We start from the raw sequence: 17,514 nt of genomic DNA on the forward strand, positions 1-17,514 counted from the left end.
TACTTGGATGATTTTGAGCCTATTGAACGGCTATTGTGATGAGATTGATTATGATACGAACGGCACCAACCTTGTGATGCAACCCGTACAGACAGGGTAGGATCTAGAAGGTAGGGACTCACGTTGATGATGAATGAACGCAGCGGATCACCTAAGTCGATTGAATACCTAAGAAATGAATCTAAGATATTCAAGGTGCTTCAATGAAGCTTTGAGAGAACTCTCAAGTGTAATTTTTATTAAACATCAAAAACTGAATATAAACAATGACTTAAGGCTATTTGTAGCCATGACTAAGGCCTAACAAAGCTTTGGTAGGGACTAACCAGCGAGACCCCCGAACCAGCTCAGTGTAGGGACTAACTCATTAACTAACTAAAAGTGCTATTGGACCTACAGCCCACATGGCCTAGACCTCTTTATTACACCCTACTAAACTAGTAATGAGCCATGGACCCCCTTAGCCGAATCATGGGCTTCTAATCTTCAGTGATGGCCGAGACTAGGACAACGAGCCTAGCTTCGTTGAGGCCCTCGATGGTCTTTGGCTCTCCACTTAACTCTCGGGCCGCACAAACCAATGTTTGTAGTGTCTCATTCAATCTCATCGCGCGAGCTCGTGTCATAGGCCCCAATGGTACCTTCATTTGCTCCACTTGGATAGCTCTCTCGACCTCCTCATCAGATTATCTGTATGTGTTTTGGGGCCGAATTAAGAAAAATAATGAAGCCATAAATGGCTGAAAAATAGGCAAACACAAAGGGCGTACTGCCCAAATTTACACTCGAGGGTTAGGTAGAGGTACTCATGACTTGAGTATGAATTCGGGAACGAATCTTACTGGAATCGTAGGGTATTCAAGTCTTGTTTCATAGAGGTCTGTAAGTTAGCGTTCGGCCAAAACTTGTACCCTTGGAAAAATGAAATTTATGACTAATAGAAATACGTTTTCTCCATTTCTACGACTCAAATGGTATTTCAAATTATAATTGCTTCAAAGTCCCAAAGTTTGAAGAGCGAGTATAAGTTTTACGAATACTCTCTAAATGAGTTTCAATTACTTGATTCTCGTTAAATGAAACGTTTAAGTTTCGAACCTTAGTTACTTTTGAAAGCTCTTAAACAATGTTTTATCACAGATTTGGACTCCAAACCCGGAGTGATACTCGAACGTGACCTGTAAAGGCATGACATCTTTTGGTGAGTGTTTTCAAATACCAAATTGAACTTGATACTTGTGTTTAATACGTGACCAATGTGATTACACGTTATATAAGTGGATTGATAGGGCAAGAGTGTATTTTATTGCACTTGTCCTAATGTAACTTGTTCTTGTTCATCGATTTCAATTGAATTGATATCCATGCATATGAATTGTATCTTGTCTGGAATTCCAGAAACCCTATGGCTAGTTAATCGAGTCGAGCCGGCAAGGGCCTGGTTGATTAGATACTGGCCAGAACAGGGTAACTTCAATCCTAAATTCTGGAATTTGATACATTCAAGTGATACTCTTCTTATTCTTGCTTGAACCACTACTTCACCTCCTTATCTAAGCTTATTCACATGATATTCTATCTAAACAAGAAGAAATATAGCTAAACAATTCAAAACCCTAACTCACAAATTCTCCATAATCATCAAAACTAGTTGCATAACTATCAATTAACCAAGAATATGAGTTGTGCAGCAACTTAAGCAAGATTAAGCGAAATAAAGATGATGGACAGCCAATATACCTCACTAAGATGCTTGTAAGAGATATCCACCACCGCTCCTTGTAAAGTTTTAGGACACCAAGCTTCCCAAGTGCTCAAAGAAAGGATTAATCGGTATAGTTTCTTGATTTTCACTAAAACTAAACTAAAATCCCAAGATGAAATGAAGTTCTCTCCTCTTGTTTTTCTCCCTCAATATCTCGGCCACCATAGCTGAAAATGAATAGGAATGAAGGCCAAGAAAGGTTATAAGGCTTAGTCCTAGTTTGGGTCAAAGATGCATGGATTGCTTCCACTTGTCACTACCAATTTACATCTAAATTTTTTTTCTTTTCTCTTGGTTTTTGAAGTCAACATTTTCGGCCACCTTGATCAGATTTAGAGCTGATATTTAGGTTCTAATAACAATGAGATTAACTTGATAAAATAGTGATCAAATGGTGTGTTCAATCGGTAGTGAACGGTACCCGTCGGTTCACACCGTTTTTCCTTAACTCGCACGTACTAGGGTTTTCACTTATAATTCACTAACTTATTATTCTTATTTCTAATCACCCATTTAATATCATCTAAAATTCACTTTTAATCACCCTCTTAATCACCAAATTGAATACACACTCCGTACCGATTACCCACACTACAAAAAGACGTAAAAATCCTAGTTTATCGTAACGATGAAAGTAAAAGGAAACCCTTATTTTTATGATTATTTATAACTATTGGAGAAGTGAATGTGTATTAAAGTTATTGTAAAGTAATAAATTCCAAATTAAAGGGAATTTTAAGAAAAATATAAGGAATTTTACGAGTCCTCACACTCTCTCCCCTTAAGAGAATTTCGACCTCGAAATTCATACCTTTAGTTGTAAATAGGTCTGGATACTTCTCTTGCATGTCTTTCTCCAGCTCCCAGGTTGCTTCCTCTACCTCATGGTGTTTCCATAGAACCTTCACTAGTGGAATCTGCTTGTTCCCCAAGTCCTTCACCTTTCTATTCAGTACTCGAATGGGTCGTTCCTCATAGGCTAATGACTCATCCAGTTCAATATCCTCTAGTGGCAAAATGTGAGTCGAATCCGGATGATATTTCTTAAGTAAAGAAACATGAAAAACATCGTGAATCCGAGACAAACTAGCTGGTAATTCTAGTCGGTAAGCCACCTTTCCTATCCGCTGGAGTATACTGAAAGGTCCTATATATCTCGGTTGCAACTTTTTCCCTTTTCCTGCTTTAATCTTCCTTTTCAATGGAGTAACCCTAAGAAACACTTTATCTCCTATCTCAAACTCCAAATCTTTCCTCCGATGATCGGCATAGCTCTTTTGTTGGCTTTGGGCCGTTTGAAGCCTTTGACGAATTACCTTTACCCTTTCGTAAGCTTTCTCAACCCATGGTATTGTAGCCGGATCTATAATCTTCCTCTCTCCTACTTCATCCCAATAGATTGGGGATCGACACCTTCGTCCATACAATGCTTCATATGGGGCCATTTGAATAGAAGAGTGATAACTATTGTTATACGCGAACTCTACCAGGGTTAGATATTGGTTCCAATTCCCTCCAAAATCTACAATACAGGCTCTCAGCATATCCTCAAGAGTTTGAATGGTTCTCTCAGATTGTCCATCGATTTGAGGATGATACGCTGTACTATAGTTCAGCTTAGTTCCTAAAGCCTCTTGCAATTTCTGCCAGAATCGAGATACAAATCTGGGGTCTCTATCGGATACGATACTCACTGGTACCCCATGTAGTTTCACCACTTCATCCATATAGAGTTTGGCAAGTTTTTCCAAAGAATATTTCATATTAATTGGCAGGAAATGTGCGATTTTAGTTAATCGGTCCACTATCACCCAAACCGCATCATGTCTTTTTTGTGTTCGTGGTAACCCTGATACGAAATCCATCGTTATATGCTCCAACTTCCACTCAGGGATCTCTAAAGGCTGTAACAAACCCGATGATTTTTGATGCTCAGTTTTCACTTGTTGGTATGTAAGACACTTTTGTACAAACTGGGCAATCTCCGCCTTCATATTATCCCACCAATACAGACTTTTGAGATCCTGGTACATCTTACCACCACCTAGATGCACCGTATACCTAGCACGGTGAGATTCCTCCAAAATTTTCTTCTTCAATTCTTCATCCTTAGGCACAACGACGCAATTCGGAAACTTTAAAATCCCATCAGGACCTACGTTAAAATCATGCAATTCCCCTTTCTTCACTCTTTCCACCCACCTTTGCACGGTTGGTTCTTTCACTTGGCCCTCTTTAATCCGATCCAACAGTGTCAACTTCACCTCGATGTTTTCAAAAATAACTTTTGTGGCTCCAGACGAGGGTTCCATTCACATATATCCTCCAACAAGCTCCACTCTCCCACCATTAGACTTGCTAATTGAGCCTTTCGACTAAGAGCATCTGCTACAATGTTGGCCTTTCCTGGATAGTAATTAATCGTACAAATATAGTCTTCTAAAAACTCCACCACCGACGTTGTCTCAGATTTAACTCCTTCTGAGAGAATAAGTATTTAAGGCTCTTATGATCCGTGTATACCTCAAATGTCACCCCGTACAAATAATGCCGCCATTTTTTCAAAGAAAATACAACTGCTGCAAGCTCTAAATCATGGGTTGAATAGTTTTGTTCATGAGACTTTAACTTCCGAGATGCGTAGGCAATTACATTCCTATTTTGCATTAAAACACACCCTAACCCTTCTCTCGAAGCATCGGTATAAACCGTATAGCTATCCTTCCCATTTGGCAAAGCTAATACTGGAGCCATGGTCAATTGTTTTTTGAGCTCTTGGAAACCATTCTCACACTTAACATCCCAAATGTACTTTCCTTGTTTCTTTGTCAAATTAGTTAGGGGTCCCGCAATTCTTGAGAAATTCTTTATAAATCGGCGGTAGTACCCCGCTAGACCCAAAAAACTTCGCACTTCAGTAGGATTCTCCGGCCGTTTCCATTTAGCTACAGCTTCCACTTTAGCCGGGTCTACAGTAAATCCATCCTTTGAAATTATATGGCCTAGGAACGCCACTTTCTCCAACCAAAATTCACACTTGCTAAATTTAGCAAACAATTGGTGCTCTCTTAGGGTTTGTAACACTATTCTCAAGTGTTGTTCATGCTCCTCCCTTGTCTTCGAATATACTAGGATATCGTCAATAAACACCACCACGAACTTATCCAAATAGGGTTTAAACACTCGATGCATTAGGTCCATGAATGCCGCTGGGGCATTGGTTAAGCCAAAAGGCATTACCGTAAACTCAAAATGCCCATATCGAGTGTTAAATGCCGTTTTTGGCACATCCTCCTTTCTAATTCTCAATTGATAATACCCCTTGTCGGAGGTCCAATTTAGAAAATACCACAGCCCCTTGTAATTTATCAAACAACTCACCGATGTGGGGCAAAGGATATTTATTCTTAATGGTTACTGCATTCAACCCTCGATAATCAATGCATAACCTTAAACTCTCGTCCTTCTTTTTGACAAATAACACTAGAGCACCCCATGGGGACTCGCTCTCGTGTATGAATACCCGTTCTAATAGGTCTTGTAACTGAAATTTTAACTCCTTAATTTCAGCGGGTGCCATTCGATAAGGGGTTTTTGAAATGGGAATAGTTTCAGGTACTAGGTCAACCTTAAATTCAATTTTCCTTTCGGATGGCAATGACGCCAACTCCTGCGGGAACACATCTGGATACTCATTGATCACCGACATATCTTCTAACTTAATCTTTTCTCCTGGGGTATTAACTAGAAATGCTAGATACCCCCGAGCCCCATGACTAAGCAATTTCCTAGTCCTAATTCCTGAAATAAGGGTAGATGACGCTAGAATACCCCTCACATCTAGTTTTAGAGTTATCTCACACGGTATGCAAAACTCAACTACCTTCAAACGACAATCTACTCGGGCATGATAATGAACTAGCCAATCCATACCTAGGATAACATCGTACCCCTTGATGGCTAGACTTATGAGGTCAACTACTAATTTTCACTCACCAACCCAAATACAACAGTCTCTATACACCTCATTCGCAAGTAAAGTTTGATTACCCGTAGGTGTTCTTACTTCTAAGTCATATGGTAGCCTTTCAACTTTCACATCAATTCCAAGCATAAATGTGGGGCTAACAAAAGAATGGGTTGCACCAGGGTCTATCAAAATTTTGGCTAAATGATGGAAAACAGGAATCGTACCTTTCACCACCTCTGTCGGTTCAAGTACCGATTGCAGGTCCAACGAGTACAACCTGGCTGGCACCCTTGACCTGGTCCCTCCTACATTGGTCGGTTTCGGGTTTGTTTTACCAGCCGACTGAGTATCGCGATTAGTGGGCAATTGGCAATCTGATATTCCGTACTCTCACACCTTAAACACTTTCGAGCTTTTCTCTAACAGTTATCCTTGGTATGGTTTGATTTTCCACAATATCCACATGATACTCGGGAAGCGGAGGTTTGGCCTCCCTATGGACCACCTCTCCCATATCCTCTTTCACTTTGGCCTCCCCTCTGAGTACCACTCCTCGTTGCACTCATAAACCTTCCACCTCCAGCTCCACGACCAGCTTTACCAGGTGGCATGTTCCGATCACTCTGTGCCAGCCCTTGAGCTCCACTAGGCGTCCCTCTCCGTTTGGTGTGAAAATTTCTCACTTGTGCCCTGGCAGTCTCTATTCTTTGGGCCTTCTCCAAAACCTCCGTAAAAGTATTAATCTGGGCCGCCGCCCAGGCCTCCTGTATCTCTACATTGAGCCCTTGCACAAACCTCCGTACCCTCCTTTGCTCCGTAGCTATCAGTTCGGGAGCAAATTTGGATAGTTTCGTAAAGTGAGTCTCATACTCAACTACACTCGAAGTTTCCTGACAAAGTTTAATAAAATCGTCCTCTCTCTTCTCTTGGACGATAGGTGGGATGTATTTTTCGTTAAACTCTCGTACGAAGTTCAACTAGGTCGATGCGGTTCCCTCTCTTTCCCACTTAACTCTAACCACATTCCACCAAGCCCTGACTGGACCCTTAAACTAAAAAATAGCAAATTGCACCTGTCTATCCTCCGCATAGTTTCTAACCATCTCTCTGATCCCTCAGGGTCCCGTCCTCCCAAAAACTTAGGAGGAGAGAATTTTTTGAATCTCTCTAGGGTCCTATCTTGTCCCATTTTAGGATCCCTAGGTTGATTTACAGGGGTTTGACCCTATTGCTTTACCAAACGGGCCAGGATATTAGTCATTTGTTGAATCGCGATTGCCACCTGATCCCCTCCTTCCATCCGGGGTCCAGGTTGCGGTCCAACCGTTTCACCTCTTTCCCCTCTCGGTTCTTGCATTGGTTCCTGTGCCTGTCTACCCCCACGTTCACGATTAGAGCCACGCCCTCGAGTAGCTCCCTGATCCTGGGTTCTTCTACCTTCCGTGATTCTTGACTAGTCAACTAAATCAATATAAACAACATAAGGGAGGCTCAAATAAAACGTTTCCAAATTAGAAAATAGAGGCAATAAAACTCATAATAAACATTTCCTTTTTATACATTACAAAACAAGTCACATAACCAGTTAGAGAGTACTATACATGCTATACATATCAACCTAGTCAAGTCAAAGGCTTATACTAGCCAAGGGACATAGAACAAAACAAATCCTAATTACATCCACTGTAACACGTCACATTCAAAAATAAAAGGGGACGTGTCATCCCACTATATCCCTAACTACCTCACAAAAATCTCTCAAACCCTGAGCTAGGGGTCTAGCTAGATGCCAACCCAACTGACTCCGTAGGTGCGGCAGGCTTCTCATCTGGGTCCTCCTCGGGATCCTTCTCAGGATCCTCCTCCGGATCACCAGGAACCGCAGGCATTTGACCCTCCTCGGCCAAGTCCTGAGCCACATCCTCCACTAGAGCCCCGCACTCAATCAGGATACGGTCGGTCCGGTCTCGGACATCGCCAACTACTCGAGCAAGGTGACCAGTAGTTGCCTGAGTCTGCTCTTGGAAGGCATCAGTCCGCTACTGCCCCTCCAAAATTGAAGCCTCCAACTCTCGGATCCTGGAACCCTGAACTCGGAGAACAGCCTGGAGACGATCGATCTCCGTCTGGCACCTACAATTGGCGCTACCCAATTGCCTCCGCTCATCATAAACTGCAAGTACTACCCATTCGGGGTAGGAGTAGGTTTTCCAGCAGTCGCATCGACGAATCTTGTGCGCCGGAGACCACTGGCACACGGGCCCACCGGGACTCTTCTGATAGGTAAGTACACGACATACAGGCCCCTCAAGGTGCACCTGGTCAGTAGGAACGGGCTGAGATGGCCTGGCACCTCCCGTAGCATCTTTACCCTCCATCACCTACATTACAAGTAACATTGCGAATAAGCAAGTTAGACCTGTAAATCGAGGCTAAACGTCTATTCGCAAGTATGAAACCCTAGTCTATCATTACCAAACTATAACCAAGGAATATCAGGTATAAATCACTCAATCTACCCAGATCAATTCAAACCTAGGCTCTGATACCACCTATGACGACCCCACCCCCCCTAAGGCGTACCCTAGGGTTTAGCGAGTCGCCTGTCTAGCTCTCGCCAGGACTCACTCACGTAAATCTCGAGAAAATAACTTACAAATGTAGAAAAAAATAAATAACACAATCCCTTCAACTTAATATATATACAATAATACTCTATTCCAACTACAAGGTTCATACATGTCCAAATATATTAACGGATTTACAATTCATGTACACACAACCCAAGTCGAGTGCTAGCGTGAGTACAAATTCAAAATTCAAAATAAATAGACTACGCTAGTCTGTACACGTCTCACGCCTTGCTGGTACCCCCTGTAAGGAAAACAAAACTAACGGAGTGAGCTAAAGCTCAGTGATGTTCCAAATAGCAAATTGACCATTAATGAACAGTAAATATAACATAAAAGTGCAATAACGAGCAATTAACCAACATCTCATATTCAGTATTTCACGTAAAAGGATACAATTCCACCATAGCTTGATCATATCGTAGTTGATACTCCATCAACTTTCAAGTACAGTAATTAGTCCAGTAGTACACCACTTAACTCCAATCTCCGTCCACCAACCAAACCCCTTTCTGGGCCCGAACTCCAAGATAAACACTGGTGGTAATACTCGAGTATACCGATTAGTCGAGGAGATAACACTCCACTCGACATCACTAACTACCCTCGTTATCTAATTAACCAGGCCCTTACCGGCTCGACTGGATTAACTAGCCACAGGGTTTCTGGAATTCCAGACAAGATACAATTCATATGCATGTATATCAATTCAATTGAAATCGATGAACAAGAACAAGTTACATTAGGGCAAGTGCGATAAAGTACACTCTTGCCCTATCAATCCACTTATATAACATGTAATCACATTGGTCACATATTAAACACAAGTATCAAGTTCAATTTGGTATTTGAAAACGCTCACCAAAAGATGTCATGCCTTTACAAGTCACGTTCGGGTATCACTCCGGGTTTGGAGTCCAAATCTGCGATAAAACATTGTTTAAGAGCTTTCAAAAGTAACTAAGGTTCGAAACTTAAACGTTTCGTTTAACGAGAATCAAGTAATTGAAACTCATTTAGAGAGTATTCGTAAAACTTATACTCGCTCTTCAAACTTTGGGACTTTGAAGCAATTATACTTTGAAATACCATTTGAGTCGTAGAAATGGAGAAAACATATTTCTATTAGTCATAAATTTCATTTTTTCAAGGGTACAAGTTTCGGCCAAACGCTAACTTACAGACCTCTATGAAACAAGACTTGAATACCCTACGATTCTAGTAAGATTCGTTCCCGAATTCGTACTCAAGTCGCGAGTACCTCTACCTAACCCTCGAGTGTAAATTTGGGCAGTACGCCCTTTGTGTTTACCTATTTTTCAGCCATTTATGGCTTCATTATTTTTCTGAATTCAGTCTCAAAACACATACAGATAATCAATCTCATCACAATAGCCGTTCAATAGGCTCAAAATCATCCAAGTACAACACAAGTATAATAATCCAATCGGAAATCAAGTTTTGAAGGCAAAAGGCTAAATGGCAGATTTGATGTCCCTTAGCAATTTGGTCACAACCGATGCTACACTTATCGGATTAGGGTGAATTTTATATCGTTTCGAAGCTCAGACAAAGGGCTACAACTTTCATGAAGACTACTCAATCCAGTTCACAATTGATCTAGATCAAAAGTACAGATTACAGAACCAGAAGGTCCTTGTCAGTACGGTTGTCAGTACTAAATTCAAATGACAATAACTCAGGCTACACAATTTCGTTTGAGGTGTTTTCAGATGTGTTGGAAAGCTGAAACATAGGACTAAAAGTTTTATGTTTTGGCCAAAGGCTAATTTGATACAGATCAAGGTAAAAAAAACTCAACCAAAATGAGGAAATGTCAAAACTGTCCACAAAACTATACCTATGGCAGTAAGGGTAATTTTATTTTTTCACATGCTACAGTACTCAGATTGAGCTGAAATTTTGTAGAAAGCTATAAAACATCATTTTTTACAACTTTCGTGTTTTAACCTAAGGCTGATTTGGCCTCCATCATGGCCGAATGAAACTGGGCAGAACAGGATAACTTCAATCCTAAATTCTGGAATTTGATACATTCAAGTGATACTCTTCTTATTCTAGCTTGAACCACTACTTCACCTCCTTATCTAAGCTTATTCACATCATATTCTATCTAAATAAGAAGAAATATAGCTGAACAATTCAAAACCCTAACTCACAAATTCTCCATAATTATCAAAACTAGTTACATAGCTATCAATTAACCAAGAATATGAGTTGTGTAGCAACTTAAGCAAGATTAAGGGAAATAAAGATGATGGACAGTCAATATACCTCACTGAGATGCTTATAAGAGATATCCACCACCTCTCCTTGTAAAGTTTTAGCACACCAAGCTTCCCAAGTGCTCAAAGAAAGGATTAATCGGTTTAGTTTCTTGATTTTCACTAAAACTAAACTAAAATCCCAAGATGAAATGAAGTTCTCTCCTCTTGTTTTTCTCCCTCAATATCTCGGCCACCATAGCTGAAAATGAAGAGGAATGAAGGCCAAGAAAGGTTATAAGGCTTAGTCCTAGTTTGGGTCAAGGATGCATGGATTGCTTCCACTTGTCACCACCAATTTACATCTAATTTTTTTTTCTTTTCTCTTGGTTTTTGAAGTCAACATTTTCGGCCACCTTGATCAGATTTAGAGCTAATATTTAGGCTCTAATAACAATGAGATTAACTTGATAAAATGGTGGTCAAATGGTGTGTTCAATCAGTAGTGAACGGTACCCGTCGGTTCACATTGTTTTTCCTTAACTTGCACGTACTTGGGTTTTTACTTATAATTCACTAACTTATTATTCTTATTTCTAATCACCCATTTAATATCATCTAAAATTCACTTTTAATCATCCTCTTAATCACCAAATTGAATACACACTCCGTACCGATTACTCATACTACAAAAAGACGTAAAAACTCTAGTTTATCGTAACGATGGAAGTAAAAGGAAACCCTTGTTTTTATGATTATTTGTAGCTATTGGGGAAGTGAATGTGTATTAAAGTTATTGTAAAGTAATAAATTCCAAATTGAAGGAAATTTTAAGAAAAGTATAAGAAATTTTACGAGTCCTCACAAGTATGGTACATACGACCGCTCCGCACTTACAAATCGAGCACAAGTACAAATACAAATACAAATACAGGTCACATGCAAATCAAGCTACTTGTACACGCATGAATGAGATATCAAGTGTTTAGTTGAGGTAGGTCAAGTGCGACAAAGTACACACTTGCCCGACCAAACTAAGCAAATCTTATCCGATCACGTTGGTAAAGGATTTAAATCGAGTATCAAGTTCAATCATGTATTTGGAAGCACTCACCAAAGGTCTAGTGCTTTTCAAAATCACATTCAGGTCCAACTCGTTGGTTGGAGTCCAAATTTGTGATAAAATATCATTTAAGAATGTAAAACTCGCTAGAGTTCGAAACATAGGAGTTTCGCTTCAAGAAAATCAAATAAAGAAAACTTATTTAAGTGGTGGTCATATGGCTTATCAAACTCTGGAAAACTCATGCTCGCTCTTTTAGTTTCGGTAAGGAAGCGGTTAAAACGTTTAAATTTGTAAAGTGGGCTAAAAGACGAGGAAAATATATTCCAAGTGGTCGCTACTTTCATTTTTTTCAAGGGTACGAGTTTCGGCCAAATTTCAGCTTATATACCTCTATGAAAGAAGGCTCGAATACCCTAGACAATCTAAATTCAATTTGAACTCAAATCTTTGCTCAAGTCGCGAGAACACACGCCTAACCCTCGAGTGAAAATTTGGGCGGCATGCCCTTTGTATTTAGCTATTTTCCAACCATTTATGACTTCGTTATTTTCCTCAACTCAGCCCAAATTCACACATAAGCAATCTTAACACAATAGCCCTTCAACTAGGCTCAATGTCATCCAAATACAAGGCAATTCTAGCAATGCAACTATAAAAATCAAAGCTGGAAACCAATTTTCAAAACAAACGGCTAAATAGCAGGTTTGACGTCTTTTGGCGTTTTGGTCACAACTGAAGCTACGCTTATCGGATTGGGGTACACTTTATGGTGTTTCGAAGCTAAGACAAAGACTACATTTTCTATAAAGATATCGACACCCAATTCGTGCATTTTCAGGGTCAAAATGTGCAATCTCTGAGAAAACAGAAAGCTGCCTGTGAAATAGGGCTTTTGGCAGTCAGGGGTATTTTAGTTATTTCATATGTTACAGTGCTCCGATTGAGTTGAACTTTTACAGACAGATAGTTAATCCATTCTCTACAACTTTCATGCTTTGACCTAGACCTGATTTGACCTCTAGCATTGACGAATACGCAGGTCAGAAACAGGGCAGATTCACTATAATTGCTGAAATTGAACTTTTACTCTAGAAATTCATATCATAGCTCACTACTAACAAGTACTATATCATCAAAACCATCAATTACTAGGTATATAACCATAATCAAGGCTGAAAATGTAAACCCTAGCTAGCCATTCCACTGTATCATCCAAAACTAGGAATTCAACTTTCACAATCCAAGATTAAGAACTTCTATCCAAACTTTAGCAAGATCAACAAGAGAAAATCAAGTTCAAGCATGATACCTTCCCAAAGCTCCTTATAAGTGAGAAACAAACCACTTTCTTCCCAGACTTTCAGCACCCCAAGTCTTCCAAGCACTAAAAGGAAAGGTTAATCAGTTTAGTTTGGTTGTTTTCAATCAAACAAGGCAAGATCTAAGGTTGGAGTTGAAAGTTTCTCTCTTGTTTTTCCTCTCCTAAAAATTTCGCGCCAAGCTCAAGAAAAATAGCAGAAAATGGAGACAAGAAGAAGATAAGAAGGAAAGAAAAATGCTTGGTCAAAATTTCCTATGCTTCCGACAAGTGTCACAACAAGAATAATTCTCATTTTTCTTTCTTTTCTCTCTTTTTCTTGGTCCAAAATTTCGGCTGCCTTAAGGATATTTTGGGGCTGATTTTGCTCACTTAATAACAAGTAGATTAAGGTAATAAAGTAGTGTTCAAGCGGTGCACCCAATCGGTAGTAAATGGTGCACGTCAGTTCAAGCCGTTTTTCCCTAACTCGCGCGTACTAGTGCTTTAACTTATGATTCACTAACTTATTATTAGCACTTTTAATCACACACTTTCTCTTACTTAATACTTGTTCTTATCCACCAAATTTAGTACACACACCTCACCAAGTGATCACACTATCAAAATGCACCAAAAACACACCAAAAACCCTTGTATGCACAAAAAACCCTAACTTATGCCCTTCCTTTAGAAAAATCATAACTTGAGTTATAAATATAAAAAATTCATACAACTTGGTCTGTTAAAAACTAGACTTCAAATACTAATAATCTTTAGAAGACACCTCAAAGAGATTCAGTTCATAAGTTAGTCCAAATTGAGCCATAAGCTACTACAACATTCCTATGTTTACTTGTGCAAGGCAGGATTTTCAGTCAACTTTGCCAATTTACTAGAATTTATAGAGATTGAATCAAACTATGAATTTAACACCATAGGAAGATCTATGAGTCTAGTTTCAAATGCAACAAACGGATCTCAATTCTGACTTTCCTATACAAAATTGTAGCCAATTTCCCAAAGCTGCGCAAAGCTTCCTGCGAAAATTTCTAGATTTTCTAACAACTTGAGATTATGAACCTTTTCTGAACAAAATTCACTCCCTTGGTTCAAATTCAACCATTAAAACAATCAAGAATCTAAGACAAGTAAGTTCAAATAAGAGCTATAAAGACAAGTAAAATTTCGGGGTCTCACACTCTCTCCTCCTTAAAAGAATTTTGACCTCGAAATTCATATATTTATTCGAAAATAACTCAGGGTATTTTTCTGGCATAACAATGGAAAACACAAATCGTACCTTCTAATACTGTAGATGGGTTAGGCACTAGTTGATGGTTTAAGGTATATACTCTGGCAGGCATTCTGGGTTTATTTTCTCCTACTTTTGGTTGTTTAAGGTTTAGGTTTGACTTGAAGGGGCAGGTTGCAAGCTGGTGCTCAGCACTACCGCATCGTAAACATTTTCGTGCCTTTCGCCAACAATTATTCTCAGTATGGATAGTTTTTTCACAATAGCCACAAGATACGTGAGGGATTGAGGTTTGGTCTCCTTGTGAGACACCTCTCAATTGTCCTCCTCCACCTGGGGCTCCTCTCGGAGTATCTTCTTTAGGTGTCCCCAAAATTCTCACACCACCAACTCCTCGACCCACCTTAGAGGGTGGCATACCTCGATCACCTTGTTCTTGCCTTTGACTTTCACTAGGTGCACCCCTTTTCGTTGTATGAAAGGCCTTCACCTGTGCCCTTGCAATTTCTATCCTTTGGCCTTTCTCTAGAACCTCCGTAAAAGTATTAATTTGTACCGTTGCTAAAGCCTCTTCTGGAATCTCTTCATATTTCTTTTTCAGTTCTATGTTCTTGTGCAATAGCTCAATTTTCTCCGAATATTCGTGTTTCCATCGCCCTTCCCAGTGCTCAGCCAATCTCTTTTGGACCTCTATTTTGTTTTTGAAAAATCTCTATTTCCTTATACATATCAGCCAAATGTGTCATCTCACCAATTCGCTGGAACTCAAGTGATAGCCTGCCAGGCAAATCAATGGATCAAAATAAGTAACTAAGTACAAATGGAACTCTAACCATATAACTATTAAGTTCCTTCGCTCCCAATCCAACCATGGAAGATCAAACTTAGATACTCTCAAATGAAATAGATGAGAAAGTAGAACATAGTTAGGGCAATATCTTAAGATACTATGTCACGTATCACTTATGTACATAATGAAACCCTAAAGCATACTTCGTATATCAAAAGTTTCACACCCTATGCCAAATCCTTTTTTCTCAAAATCTCCATACCTAATTCCAAAACTCTCAATCTCGGCACGATAATAATCAAGCCAAGTCCATACTTTGGCATTAATGGATAGGTATCAAGGAAGCATAGGCAAGGGTAGTTCATTGAGAACCAAGCTACAGGTATCAGATATCACAAAAGAGGTAGCAATACCTATATAGTTGCAGTTAAATCGCCTCAAAATCAAATAAACACTTATCAAGTCCTCACGTTCATAAGAGAAGGGAAACAGGTCTTTAGTGCAAATTTGTACACTATAATCTAGCCGCCGTCTATTGAAACCCTAGCTAGACTATTACTATATTAGTCCATGATAACACTCCTACATCCAATCCCCTCAGTTACTTCAATTACTGGGTCAAATGTTAGAATCTTCCGTGCCTTGTCCTTTGCCATCAAAACTTACCTCAAGTGCAATCGAGATACAGACCCTTATTCTAGTACTCTCCACTTTTTGGTACTCAGGTACAAGAATCTAAAATAAGATAATTCACAACTCGAGCCTGCCGGTCCCAAGGATAAATCACCCATATTAGAGATTCCTACCTGACATACATATTTAGTGTTCCCCAACAATAGACATTTGTTCCATACTTAACAAGCCAATCCCCACAGTCCGAGAACCCTCTCCCGGCATGAGCTCGATAAGAGCTCTGATACCATCTATAACGATCCCACCTCCCCCTAGGGCGTACCCCAGGGTTTAGCGGACCGCCTGCCCAACTCTTGCCACGACTCACTCACGCTTAACTCGAGAAAAGCACTTACAACCACAGAAAAGAAGCAAAACAACAATTTCAAGCTTAACATATACATTGATGCTGAAATCCATATACAAGGGTTATACACACCCAAATATGTCAAAGAGTTTACAATCCAAGTACAATCAACCCTAGTCGGGTGCTAGCGCGAGTACAATTGTAAAAATTCAAAAACTAGACTACGATAGCCTGTACAAGTCTCACGCCTCGCTCCTACCTCCCTGTAAGGAAAACAAATTTAACGAAATAGGGTGAGCTAAAGCTCAGTGAGGTTCCAAATAGCAAGTTGACCATTATTTAAAAGTGCAAGTATCAAAGTAGCAAAGTAGTGAGAATAACAAGTCAAGAAAATGAGCGAGTGTAAAAGTTCATAAAAAAAATAATAACATGACAAATGATAATCATTTCAAAGTATAAGGATACGAATGGCTCTCAGGAGCCAAATTTCCGTTGCATCACCAGAGTTTGATCAAGTAGTAGTTAACACTCTGTCAACTTTCGAGTAAAGTAACTAGTCCCGTAGTGCTCTGCTTGATACCAATCCTTCCACCATTCAACCCCCTTACTGCGCCCATACATCCGAATAAACACATGTGGTAATACTCGAGCATACCAATTAGTCGAGGAGGTATCACTCCACTCGACAAAACAAGAGACCCAATGGTTCGTTATCTAATCGACCAAGCCCTTGCTGGCTCGATTCGATTAACTAGCCAGTGGGGTTTGGGTTCCCAAATAGGCAGCATAGTCGATGACCAATCGACTTAGTCAAGAAAAAGTACGAAAATGGTAATGAGAGGAACCTCCCACGCGGATCGTGTGTGGTACATACGGCTGCTCCGCACTTACAAATCGAGCACAAGTACAAATACAAATACAAATACAGGTCGCATGCAAATCAAGCTACTTGTACACACATGAATGAGATATCAAGTGTTTAGTTGAGGTAGGTCAAGTGCGATAAAGTACACACTTGCTCGACCAAACTAAACAAATCTTATCCGATCACGTTGGTAAAGGATTTAAATCAAGTATCAAGTTCAATCATGTATTTGGAAGCACTCACCAAAGGTCTAGTGCTTTTCAAAATCACATTCAGGTCCAACTCCTTGGTTGGAGTCCAAATCTGCGATAAAATATCATTTAAGAATGTAAAACTCGCTAGAGTTCGAAACATAGGAGTTTTGCTTCAATAAAATCAAATAAAGAAAACTTATTTAAGTGGTGGTCATATGACTTATCAAACTCTAGAAAACTCATGCTCGCTCTTTCAGTTTTAGTAAGGAAGCGCTTAAAACGTTTAAGTTTGTAATGTGGGCTAAAAGACAAGGAAAATATATTCTAAGTGGTCGCTACTTTCATTTTTTTCAAGGGTACGTGTTTCGGCCAAATTTCAGCTTATATACCTCTATGAAAGAAGACTCGAATACCCTGGACAATCCAAATTCAATTCGACCTCAAATTTTCGCTCAAGTCACGAGTACATGCCTAACCC

This window comes from Coffea arabica, chromosome 4e (genome assembly GCF_036785885.1).
Source record: "Coffea arabica cultivar ET-39 chromosome 4e, Coffea Arabica ET-39 HiFi, whole genome shotgun sequence".
Taxonomy (NCBI): Eukaryota; Viridiplantae; Streptophyta; class Magnoliopsida; order Gentianales; family Rubiaceae; genus Coffea; species Coffea arabica.